We start from the raw sequence: 14,161 nt of genomic DNA on the forward strand, positions 1-14,161 counted from the left end.
ATATTAAATAAGTAATAATATGATGGCTAAATAAATAATTCTAAAAATATTAAATAAATTATATATGGTTGGTTTTCTCATTTTAAACCCTGTTATTTAGCTTAATATAAAAATATAATTATTGAAACAAAAACGAAAGAAATATTATGGGGACTTAGTCTCTTCCAAAATCGAATTCTTCTCAGCAATTGAGTACTAATTAAATATTATTGATTTCTATAATTTTGAAATAAAACTCAATAACAATAATTAAAGAAAAAATGTGTTTATTTCAAGGTGTACCTACTATTATTTTACCAGTTATACTTTTATTGTTCTGTGGTATTTCCGATAAATGAAGTAAGTAGAAATGGTAACAATACCGTTTTTTCAAAATTATTAGAACAAATATTTTTCACTTCAGAAAAATAAAAACCTGAACATATCAGATATGATTGAAGTTTTAATATTCTGACAGTATACTATGATATTTTTTTTTTTAAATATACAGAGACGTACAAACTTTATTTTAGTACTATATGAGAATTCAAAATTTTATTGAGACTGACTATAGATCGAAGGGACTGAATCATTTTCTTTTTCATTATTTATGCTACATTTAAGAGAGATAAAATATCTAACAGTATAACTATTGATGACATAATACATTTTAAATGTAATTTCCATAACATAACTTCATATTTTATTTAAATACACCTAAAATTTGTATCCATTTGTTAAGCCATATATAATTGGAGGGTAAAAAGTCTTCGTCTCATACTTTTTTTTAAATCAATATCATAAAAGCATTACGTTAAAAAAAAAACGTAGAATTTTATGAGCACAGTCACAAAGGGAACAAGGTAATTCACAATATTATAAAATCGTAGCAAGTTAAAAAATAATAACCATTGAGTATGGAAAATATTTTTTTCGAAATAGATGTTTATTTTTCTTAATGACTTAATATAATGCAATCAAATTTTTGTAATTGTATTTTCGTGCAAAATATATTAATAAAATTTAGCGATAAGTTAACTTTTACTGAGTGATAATCATAATAACATTTTATTGTAATTAGTAGTGTACAGAAACCTTACATTATTTTCATTAGATCTAGAATTTTTATATATTTTATAACAATCAAAACTTTCATTAACTATAAAATGATAACCTAGATTATACCTTAAAATAAAACCTAAAAAAACTATTTACTTTTTATAACTTATAATATGTGTTTTACGTACATACTTGAAGCAAACATCAAATAGAAGCAAATCGTTTGAATATAACATAAAATATTTCACGATTTTAAGTTTTACAAGAGAATTAAAAAAAAACTTAAGTTTATTGATAAACACCAATTTTAGCTTTAATAAAGAGGGGGAAGAAGAACTACCTTTATGTACAATAGGTGTCGAGTGTACATTGTAATTGAGTAATTCACTGTAATGTATTATGTTAAGTTAAAGTACAATGTCAAGTCATTAAATACGGAAAACGATTAAGAGTAGTAATGGTTTGCCAGCTTACACTAAGTAAATTTTATTACATGTTCAAATTTTCGTTATTATTGTTTATTTCAATAATAAAACACGATAGTCGTTAAACGACGTATAAAATAAGGTTAAAATTAATTAAAATATTTTTTAAATATTATTGTATATAAAAAAATATAATAACATAAATACAATTTTCGAATCTCCAATAATAAAGATTTTAATTACTATAAAATTACTAATATTGTTATTCGTTATTAAATTTAAATTCCTAATTTTGTCTGGATTTTAACTTTAAACATAAATAAAATAAATTATACTTTTATATATATTAGTTCATTATGAACTATTTACAAAGAATCTTTTATTAAACTTAGGAAAATATATTTAATTAATATAAAAATAAAAAAAGCCACCTCCTTATGTTAATAGCTCAAAAAGTCAAATATCTACGGTTATTTATTTCGTTTATATTTTAGATATACTTTATAGTGAACATTTGAATATTTCAAAAAATAATCATTGTATAAAATAAATTAATCAAAAATTGTTATAAGTATAAATCGTAGTCATACAATATGAATTTTTCAATAATTTATAGTTGTATGAAATCAATATTCGATATCTATCCTTTTAGCAAAAATAGTGTAACGGTTTAACTCATGATTAAAATGAAAATTTCAATTATTATATTATTAAAATCTAAATTAACTAGAAAAAGTTGTTACGCTAGATCTAGAAAAGTGGTGCACATTAATAGGTGATAACAATAATGATAGAGTTATTGATAAACTATATTATATTCGATGTAAAAATTTTGAAATAACTAATAAGTTATAACTGATAATTTTTTTTTATTTCATTAATGTTAATCAATCAACTATTATTTTATATTCTAATGATAATTATATCAAATTATTCTATGTTGTTTACCATCGTTTTTTAATATTTACAGAATTTTATTGAATTTGTATATTTTTGAAAGGCAAGAAAAATTATAACCATATCAAAAAACATTCGATAAAGCTTATGCGCTAATGAAGGCTGAAATTAATAGATTATCATTATCTTGTCAACAAAATTTATTTACAAACCAATATATTCAAAATTATGATTTCAGCTATAATAATATTTAAAATGATGATATTAAATTCGTGTATGAGCTACCTATTACAGTTTAATTTTAATTAATTATCAAACATGATATTACAAAATTTAATAATATAATAAAAAATATTTATAATTTTTAAATCATCCATTTGAATATCCTTTTTCTCACTATTAAAAAAATAAATGTCATCATTATTTCATTTATTCGCCTACTAAGTGTTAATATTAATACATTTATATATATATAAATTTCTAAATATTTATTTTATTTTATTTTAATAAAACAAAAAAAAATAAGTAATAAAAGTTTTAATATTTATCGAATAATTTAAAAAAAATATTCAATGATATCTTCTATTTCTGAATATATAAGACCGTTTTCAGTTAATGAGTATTTATTTTGAAATTACGTCAACTGAATAATAGTTATAACTAGTAAGAAAATATTTTCGCTACATTTTTGTAAATTCATATTTTATAAAATTGTTCTTAAATAATTACTTAAAAAAACTAAATAGGAGATCTGGTTACAGAAAAACTTGTTTAATAATAACAATAGTTAATGGAACAATGATTTATCAGTAATTGGACTGAACTGTTTTAAATTAATAACTTTGACTTAAGAGTAAAATTTTTAACAGTGTGATTAACATGATAACGATCATTTTTTTGAACATAGAAATTTGGTTATATAATTGTGGAAAGGTATATAGGTTTTACGAGTAGAATCACTGTGATTTGTGTGATACAGAAAATAAATGCTTTTAAGAGGGTATATATTTTTCTTTACATTTTAAATTTTGACCTACTAAAAGCATAAACAAGATCCTCTAAAATTTCAGAACTTTTACTTTAAAATTTGATGGTTGAAACAATTCGTCTACTATGTAATATATATAGTGTACACAGACGCAGAAAAATACATAATATTATAACATTTATTAATAGGTACATTAATCGTTCCGCTTAGAACCTAAAATTTCTTAAATTTAGATTCATAGATGCCTGTGTCATACATACGTAAGTTATTGAATAGCTATATTCAGGCCAGGAAAAAATAATACGAAATCCCATACAAAATTCTATGGCGCTGTAACTATTGCATTATAAAATTCAACCACATGTTTTGAAATCTATCAATGAACCTCGAACATAATATAATAGTCGTATAATTTTAAAAAATATTACAGAGGTAGATATTGAAATTAAACAACAATACTGTCTCGACCTACTATAGAGTTGGATTATGCATAATCATAAAGATCATCGCATTTATAAATATAAATGTTATACAAAAGAGCAAAGCAACTATTATTATTGAGTTAAATATTTTTTTTCCAGCGGCGCCGCTTTCAAACAACCACCGCATAAATGTATTAGTGAAATGAAAAAAAAAAAAAACATTTAATAAATGGTCGGGAAAACAACCCGTTAGTGCGAAAGTCTTACGGGCTTTCGGATCGTTGGTTTTTATATCATTATACGATAATATGAAATAATTTAAGATTCCTTCTCTCTATCTTTTTTTCTAATACAACTAAGGAGTAGAATGGAATGGTTGTATCCTGTTGTTTAATGCGAATTCCTGTGGCATTATTATTTTTATTATTTTCATTAGAGCGGCATAATATTGCTGTTCTTTCGAAAAATAATAAATACTTCATTTAATTTTCACTGTCCGTAGATGAGAACACGGAGCCTGGTATAGAATCGTTCTAAATGTTTTGTATGACGTTATTTTCGTCTGTCGATTGGATACGGCATTTAAATTAAATATTTTTTTTTTTCGATTTCTCCGTAAATATAAATTTTACGTGCAAATTTTCCTTATTTAATGTACAAATAAGACTATCGCGTTCAATTGCATTATAATTTAATTCTTATAATATATATATATATATATATTCGTTCTGTTTTGCAGGTCTCACTTGCGTCTTGGCTATATCTTGTACGTAAATTTCACACTAATTTATTCTATTATCATTTCATTATTAACGCGTTTAAAGCTTACAGTTAAATTTCTAAAAAACCCATCAATAGCCTTTTTGCATAATAATAGTACAATTGTTCGCAAAATCAATTAGTACCTGAATGCATGATAATTCTACCATTTAGTTTATCTAGCCTGGAGAAATGCAGATATTATATAGTCAATATAATAAGATTAATTATGTGACCAAAATAATTAACAACGTTCAGTCATGACAGAAGAATATTATTCGGTGATCGTGATCGATTAATCGTCAAAAACCTCATGGCACAACCGACGATATTTGACGGTTTGTTAAATTATGAACAGCTGCCAATCATTTGGCTTTTATTTATGTGAGATAATATGTGCATAAAATTATCGTCAAAATTGTTCCCAGTGGCTCACTGAGGTGTTCCTAAAATTATATCACCGAAGTCAATTTAACACCACTATCTTTCTGTGTTTTCACATTGACACTTTGACATGTGGAAAACAGAGTTTGCGCCTGTGGAAACGATAACGAAGGGATAGGGAAACACTCACCGACAAAATTTTAGTTCAGAATTCAATATGAGATGCCACCTCAAATCGATCGTTAGCATTAAAATTGTATTGCATTTACAACAAGCTGTGCCATTTCTACAGCTTTTAAAAATATATTTTTATTTTTTTCAACCCTTATATAGTTTGATCTATAACTTCAATTCCCCATTAATTTCCTCATTTTAAGTCGAATTTTCGTCTTTTATTTTAGTTACTATCAAGAGTTTTGACTCTTACGTCTTTTTAAATATGTTTTATATTATGATATAGTTACTACAACGTTCTATAGTCCTTCTCTTCGACCGCATTCTATACCTAAGAAACAGCTCTTCAGGATATTTAGTGTAAATTAAACCATTCGCTTTTATATAACAATCAAAAGTAATCATTTATTTGTTTCCATCTCTATTAAAATTGTCCTTTATACACGTGTTCAACTTCAAATTTCAAAGGCTTCAAATATATATATATTTTTTTTTAGTTATCATTTATGAATCGTCATTGTTTACATCAATTTGTTACTACACTCAAAGTCTATTATGTTTTAGTAAGTTTCTTTTTAATATTAAGACGTATTTTTTTAAGCTAATAGTTTCTTCTCTTATTAAAAGCTGCTTTTGACGATTATATTTCATTTTTTTAATCATCAAATGCTAAAAATAATTTATCGAAAATGTATTTGAAATTATGATTTAGAAACCAATATACTATAATAAGCCACAATAGAGTAAAGTATATTTACTTACTAAAAATTTAGTTTGATGGATGATAAAACTATATGTATATGCTTGATTGGTTTTCAAAATAATATTTTGAGTAAAATAAATTAAGTACTCGTACATCAATATTTCACTATAATCAATGATTCAAAAAAATATTCTTGGCACATATTAGATTATAACACACACACACACACACACACACACATAATATATGTATATGTTTAATCTTATTATACGTAATTGTTCTTCTTTTAACGACATATTTATCTTTAAATGTATTTTAATTTTTATTTAGAATACTCTATTTGTTTTTAGAATACTTATTTGTAACTCTAATACTTTTAATATTTCCAGTCACATTGAAGTCGTTCAAAACATTTTTGTTTTCAGTTTACTGGTTTTAAATTCAATAATGTGAAATTATCTCATTCTAATTACATAAATATAAATACATTTTTAAATCTTAAATCTTTGAAATATTGCATAAAATATACTTATATTACTTATAGTATTTTTAATAACAATTAATAAATAATAAAATTGATTTTTAATTTTTATTTATTAAGTCTTATACACTTTTAAGTTAATACTCTATATCTTAATCCCATATGTTTTCCCCAATTTAAACCATTTAATACTACACACATTAATATGTATCAATAACATATATACATTTATCTAAAATAACATAATCATTTAGTACCGCACACTATAATTAATCATATTTAACCAAGATCACAAAATCATTATAACAAAACTATTGGGATTATACACAGATTGCTATAACTACACGTTTTTCATTTCATCAGATAAGATACGATTATGGTTTTTATTTTCCAAATATATTAAATAAATTGAACTGATTATTTAAAAACTTTATACCAAAAAAATTATTTCAATCTAAATAAACAAAAAATTATTTTTAATTTATACTAAATTATTTGTTTTAATTATTTTTTTTTTTTTTTTAAATAAAATATACTTAAATTTGAACTGTCAATCAAATGTGTGCAGTTTTGAACTATCAACCTTTCAAGTGTACCTTTTTAACAATAGTATAAATGTGTGCGGTATTGAACGGTAAGTGTGCAGTAATGACGACAGCCGGAAATTAGATATTAAAAGTTTAAACAAAGGACATTGATTTTAGTTATTTTATTACGATTTAAAAATAATATTTGCACGAGTACTTAAAACTTTTATCGTAGATTATTATAGTATGAAAATATTATTAATTTTTTATATTATTTTATACACGTAATATATATTGTACAATTTGAATAAATTATTATATGCTATCATCGACAGTTAGCGCACATATTTTGAACTTGAGCGTATAGTTATCAAAGACGCGTAGGTTATGTAGAATAATTTTTTTCCCGATCACTCATCGTGAAGAGCAATTAATTTTTAACTCAATATCAAATTGATTATCAAATTCAGATATTATGATACATGTTACACAAAACGTGCTAGACGATAATTATTATAAAACGGTGCTATTCATAATATTATTCTGACGACGTGTGACCGTGAATTTTTTTTAAATACATTATGTATTTCGGAGCTTAAAGAAAACATAACAATACAATATTATTTACGATTAAATATATTATATTTTATAGGCATTTAAATCTGGTTCTTTTGAGTGCTGATAATTAATTCAAAGTATACAAGATTAAATTCCTGACGAACTCACTCCGCGGTTCAAAATTCTTTTGGCATTGTTACACTGCTATCAACATTAAAATCATTTACATATACATGATAACATATCACGCAACCAATGTCGTTTCAAATGACAATAATATTACCATTACCATAATACGGTTATCGTGACGATAATTATTAAATCCTGCTGAGGTGTTTTAAAAGGCGTGCCATCGCCGATATTATATATTTAGTCGAAACTAAAATATTATAGCCTACAGTTATAAAGCGCATCAGATCTAGAAATATTTCGAGAGTAATAATTTTGGAGTGGCAATGATTTAGTTATTGCTATAATATTGCATATATTGCATTATCTATCATGTTAACTCGATACTGTTTTTCATTGTAATTGTATCGCACTCGACTTTCTAGAATTCGGTAGCTGAAATTGTAACTGTTAATATTAGATACTAAGTACTCATATCCCTTGTTTTAATCGATGGATATTCTATTAATAATAATTATAGGTGATACAAAGAGTACTTGGTTTATATTTATTTATTTATTTTTTTTTTTTTTTAAGCTCGCTACCTATATTATATAATTACAACTAGTTATAGTATCATAATGGTTTAGATATACTCATATATAGAAATTGCGTAAAAATCATCCATTATTTTCGATTCAACTTTGAAGAAGTTCAAGAAAATTTCATTATTTGTAATAAATTATTATTCAACATAAAATGACTTTTGTTGCTAATAATATATTATACATTAATATTAAATATATAAAAAAAATATTAATTTTACTTGAATTTTAATGAAAATATAACATTCGTGTATTAAGAGTCAAGCATTGGAAACTTGTACGATGTGGTAAGTATTAATGTATAATAATAATGGTATATTTTAAACACGTTTCCTTTTTAAAGACATAATAATTCGTGAATATCGTTAATGTCACGTAAATTACCTATTGCCCATCAGTGCTATTACTTCGTTTTCGCTTAGAGTTCTTTCTAACTTTTTTTTTTCTTTTTGCTTACCTCTTAAAATTAATATTAATGCATTTTTTCAAGAATCTGGTTATCAAATGCAAAATTTTTTTTTTAATTTTGACTGATAATATTATAGCGTGCGTTCAAACAAAGAAAAAAATCTTCAACTTTGTTATATTAATAATATATACAATGTACAGTTTATAATATTATCAAACTTGATGACCTGACAAACATCATTTTTCTTACAAACATTTTTTAAATTTTATAGCTGACCTATTAGACGTTATACTTGCATATGGTTACGAGTTCATACAAAAATCTTCCGTACAATATTTCTAATTTTTTTTTTTTTTTCCCCGTAAAAACTAAAAGTCTATTCAGACTAGTATGAATACAAAAAAATAAAATCAATCGGTGCATCCATTTTCAAATTATGCGCTTACTAACAAACAGGATTTCGTTTTTATATAATATATAAATTATTATATTAATCTTGACTTATAAGTTAGCTGAGAACAAAAGTTATTAATTTTAAACGATACAGTAAATTATATATTAAATGTACCATGACTTCAATACTTCTTCAATAAAAATGAAAACTACCTCGTAGTACCTTGTATGTAATTTTAAATGACTTTCATATTATCATTTTCACAATCGTATAATATACAAATAGTTAAGTGTTTTACAGTGCACTAATTAAAAAAACAAGTCCATAATCATAATAATATTTTTGTACCTACTCAGAGGTCTCTACATATTTGACTAAATTGTTTTAAATTGTCACTTATCATTAAACCACGTTAATTGACTATTTAAAATAGGAAAAGTAGTTTAACATATTATGTTATTTATATATCATATTCAACCCTCTATCATAAAATGTATTTTATTTGATGTTAGTTGATGCAGTAAGTTTTAAAATAAACACTGCACCTACCACATTATAATTAACAAAAAACGTTATTTTTGGTATTGCATGAGTGCGAGGTCGGGAAAACGCCAAATAAATAAATAACGTTTTTGGATTCAAACGAATTAGTTAATATTTTGAGAATGGACGATGAATAATTTATAGAAATAAAACACTAAATATTTGTATATATAATTATAAAAAAAATGGATTATGGTGGAGCTGTGGTTACGAACATAACACAATATACACTAACAGTCACTTTCTTTTGAAATTCGGTACATCTGAGACCATCGTCCAAACAAACTACTCGATTTACCACACAGAATTCTCAGAAATGATTAGTTGTATAGTTTGAGTAAGTATCACGTCAGTGTCCGGTGTCCAATCAACAAGGAAAAGCCATATTGTTTACGGAGGTCATGTATCAACGTCTGTGACGCCCTATCGAGTCAATGTATATCAATATCCGATATTCATCAACAAAATATTTTTTCTTAACACACAACATCGTTAAAAGCCATATTCCGTAATGTATGGCAATATCATGAGTGATACGGTAATAATATGATCCAACCACCAATTGTATACTCAATCCTTTTCTTGAGTAGAGTGATGAATGTATTAGTTTTACAATATATGAAAACGTATTTTTTTTTTTATTTTGTGACTTTTTTATCGTCGAAAAAATTCTTAAGTTTTCAATTTCAAGAGTGATAACTGATAGCCAATTAGACTTATAAATTATAATAAGTATTTATGGAATGTCAAAATAAAAATTACTGTATAGACACTTCAAAAAATAATAATGAAAAACATAAACATAAAAAATTAGTAAAACCACAAATTTTTAAATTTTATACACTTTTATTTTTTATTTAAAAATTAAAGAATTTAAGGACTTGAATTTCCCATTTAATATTCACATTATAATTTTCTAGACATGATATGGCTTTGAAAATATTTTAACTCATTGTTTCCATTTATAGGTATAAAATATTTTTAACTTAATATGTATGTAATTTTCTTTATTTGAGAAAAAAAAACGATTGATAAATTAATATAAGATTCCTAATAAATTGTTCTAACTCCAATTTAATATAATTTACTATAAGCTATTTGTATTTATTATCTATTCACACCATTTTATAGCATTAACTAATAAATTAATAATAACCAACTTATAATACTATATTAAATAATAGTTTTGGGTAAAAGTTAGTTAACTTACATTATTATTAATATAAAAATAAGTTAATAGTTTTATTATTAATGAACAATAAAATATTCTTAGAAATAAAACTAAACAAACCACAACTCGTCTCTGAACAAAATTGGTTTTTATTTTTATCATATAAAACAGTTATTATAATTGAATTAAAATTAAACACATACATTATAAAGACTTGTTCATTAACCATAAGTACATTAAACATCTACAGTAGTATCACGTCTCTATAGTTGATTGTACATTTATTTGAATTCTGAATATTGGAAATGTTATGAATACTTTCCATTTGAAGAATAATATAAAGCAATTTATATTGTTTTTAAATAAAAACCACACTTTTTAATTAAAAATTTGAAGTAAATTTTTTGGTATTTTTGAACTTGAAATTTTAAGAATAATCGTCCATGACAATCATGAAAATAAGTTTAAAAGATAATAATTTGAAAATTGTAATTAGTATTAATATTAATATAAAATACATGAAATGTAATAATAATTATGTGTTAAAATTTCATAATTTTGCAATTTTCTTTAACTATCTGATATAATGACTAATGAGGCATTTTACAAAATAGCACACCTATTATATTTTGTGTTATTTAAAACTAATATTAAGGACTTCGAAACACACGATACACACAGTTAAAGAACTTTGAAGACTTTTCTCCCAAATTTTGATTTAGGTTCGTAAAAAATGTCAAAGAAAGAAGAACATATTTCTGATAATTTACAGCGAAAAAGTGATGTTTTTGAACGAAAAAAAAATCAGATTTGTATTGCCAGAGGACACATCTTCTTCGTTTGTATAAGATATCTAAAATTATTTGAAAATATGATCGTTAGTGTAATATTATATTTAAAAACTTCAAAACCTAGAGTATGACTACTGTTTAAAGTTATATGTAAAAGAAAATTTATTGGGCGAGTATACTCAATAAATCTGTATCCCATGTAGTTTTGTATATTACATGCACTTACTTACCGAGTGTAAGACAATATAATATATAGCAAACGTCGTACGATTCGATTTTTCTCTCACGTAGTATTCGATGAGATGGCGGCAAAACGACATCTATACACGATTTCCATCTTATCGATATATTACAAACGTCAGTAGGTATACCTATAATGTCCGCAAACAGAGCGAAAAACGAAATACGGAAATCCCAGTGCATTATACATCACAACAATCATAGACGGTGTATCTGCGGCGTACGTAAAGTGGCCCTCTAAATGTATTTTCTTTTCTTTCGTAAGTCTGTAATATCGGGTCGTCCGCACACAACAACAAAAAAAAAAAACGACAAATGAAATACAAATTATGTAAATTTACATTCGGTTGACACGCGGAGTGGTATCGCATCACAAAATCGCATCACGTACTAATGATAAAATATTGTTATATATATATGAAAGGCACAAAAACACATTAAGTACCTGTGTATAGTCGTAACTCGGCATAACTATCAGAAATTAAATTATTTTTGATCTAATGAAAAATTAAATTATGTAATATTATAATATCCTGAACCAAATTTATCTCATTTTAAAAAAAATAAAGAATTGTTCACAATAGAATAACATAATAACGATTGAAATTGTTAACCATAAATTAAAATAATAAGCTACCGCAAAACAAAGCATAATCGTCAACAAAATATATTGAATGTTATTAAACAAAAAAATATACAAAACAAAGATAATAAAAGCATTTTATATTTCTGTATTGTAAAAATAAAATGTATATTTCAATTTATTTTAGCTTTTCTACTCGATTTCTTTTTTTTTTTTATACTTCGAAATCTAAGCATTATATCTCATATCTTGATCAATTTCTGATAATATCTATAATTGATCTTAAAATAAACAAGAATTTTAAATTATACACTGTTTAGTGTTCCAACATCATATGGCACGACACCGATTTTGCAGTAGAATTTTGTTAAAAAGATGTTTATACTCGCATAGGTTGTTTTCATTTTAGGAAATAACGTAAGAAGCAAATTGTAGGTGAAAAAATATCCATTTAACCCTGTTAATTTTACTAATTGATTGAATTAACATATATAAAGGAAGGAATATTATTATTATTATTACTATTCTTAAATAATAAAAATAATAATAATAGTAATCATAAATAATAGTAGTAATAATACAATCTTAGTAATAATAATAATAATAGTAACAATAATAAAAATAATAATAATCAATTTATAATATTAAATAATAACAATAATAATAGTAATAATAAATAATAATAGTAATAAAAAAAAAATATTAAAAAATAAAAATAATAATAGTAATAATAAATAATAATAGTAATAAAAAAAAAATATTAAAAAATAAAAATAATAATAGTAATAATTATAAATAATAAAAGTAATAATTATAAATAATAATAATAATAATTATAAATAATAATAATAATAAATATATAATAATAATAGTAATAAAAATAATAGTAATAATAAATAATAATAGTAGTAATAGTAATAATAGTAATAATAATAATAATAGTAACTATAATTAGTACTAATAAGTACTAATTAGTAATAATAAATAATAATAATGGTAATAAAAATAATAGTATTAATAAATAATAATAAATATTAATATTAAATAATAATAATAATAATAATAAAAACAATAATAATAGTAGTAATAATAACTAATAATAGTAATAATAATAATATATAAATAATATTAATAACAATAATAATAGTAATGGTAATAATAGTAATAATAATAATAGTTATAAAAGTAATAGTAAAAATACAATTTTTGTAATAATAATAATAAAAATAATAATAATCAATTTATAATATTAAATAATAACAATAATAATAATAATAATAATATTAATAATACAATATTAGTAATAATAATAATATATAAATAATATTAATAACAATAATAATAGTAATAATAAATATATAAATATTATTAATATTATAACTATTATTAAATAATTATGCATTGATTATTATTACTATTAATATTGTTATAATTTTTATTATTATTATTGTTAATTGAATATAATTAATAATCTAATTGTTATTATTATTATTTTATTATAACTATTATTACTAATATTAATATTACTATTATTATTGTTATTATTATTTTTTATTATTATTATTCATTGATTATTATTACTATTATTATTATTGTTATTATTATTATATATTTATTATTATTATTATTTATAATTATTACTATTATTATTTATTATGACTATTATTAGTATTACTATTATTATTGTTATTATTTATCATTACTATTATTATTTATTACTATTACTATTATTAATATTATTATTATTACTATTATTACTATTATTATTATTTATTATTACTATTATTACTATTAATATTATTATTATTTATTATTACTATTATTGTTATTGTTATTATTATTATTATTATTTATATTTATTACTATTATTATTTTTATTATTTAATATTTTTTTAATTTTTTTTATTACTATTATTATTATTATTTATTATTACTATTATTGTTATTATTATTATTATTAT

Source organism: Melanaphis sacchari, unplaced genomic scaffold (assembly GCF_002803265.2).
Source record: "Melanaphis sacchari strain LSU unplaced genomic scaffold, SCAv2.0 Contig88_pilon_pilon, whole genome shotgun sequence".
Classification (NCBI taxonomy): Eukaryota; Metazoa; Arthropoda; class Insecta; order Hemiptera; family Aphididae; genus Melanaphis; species Melanaphis sacchari.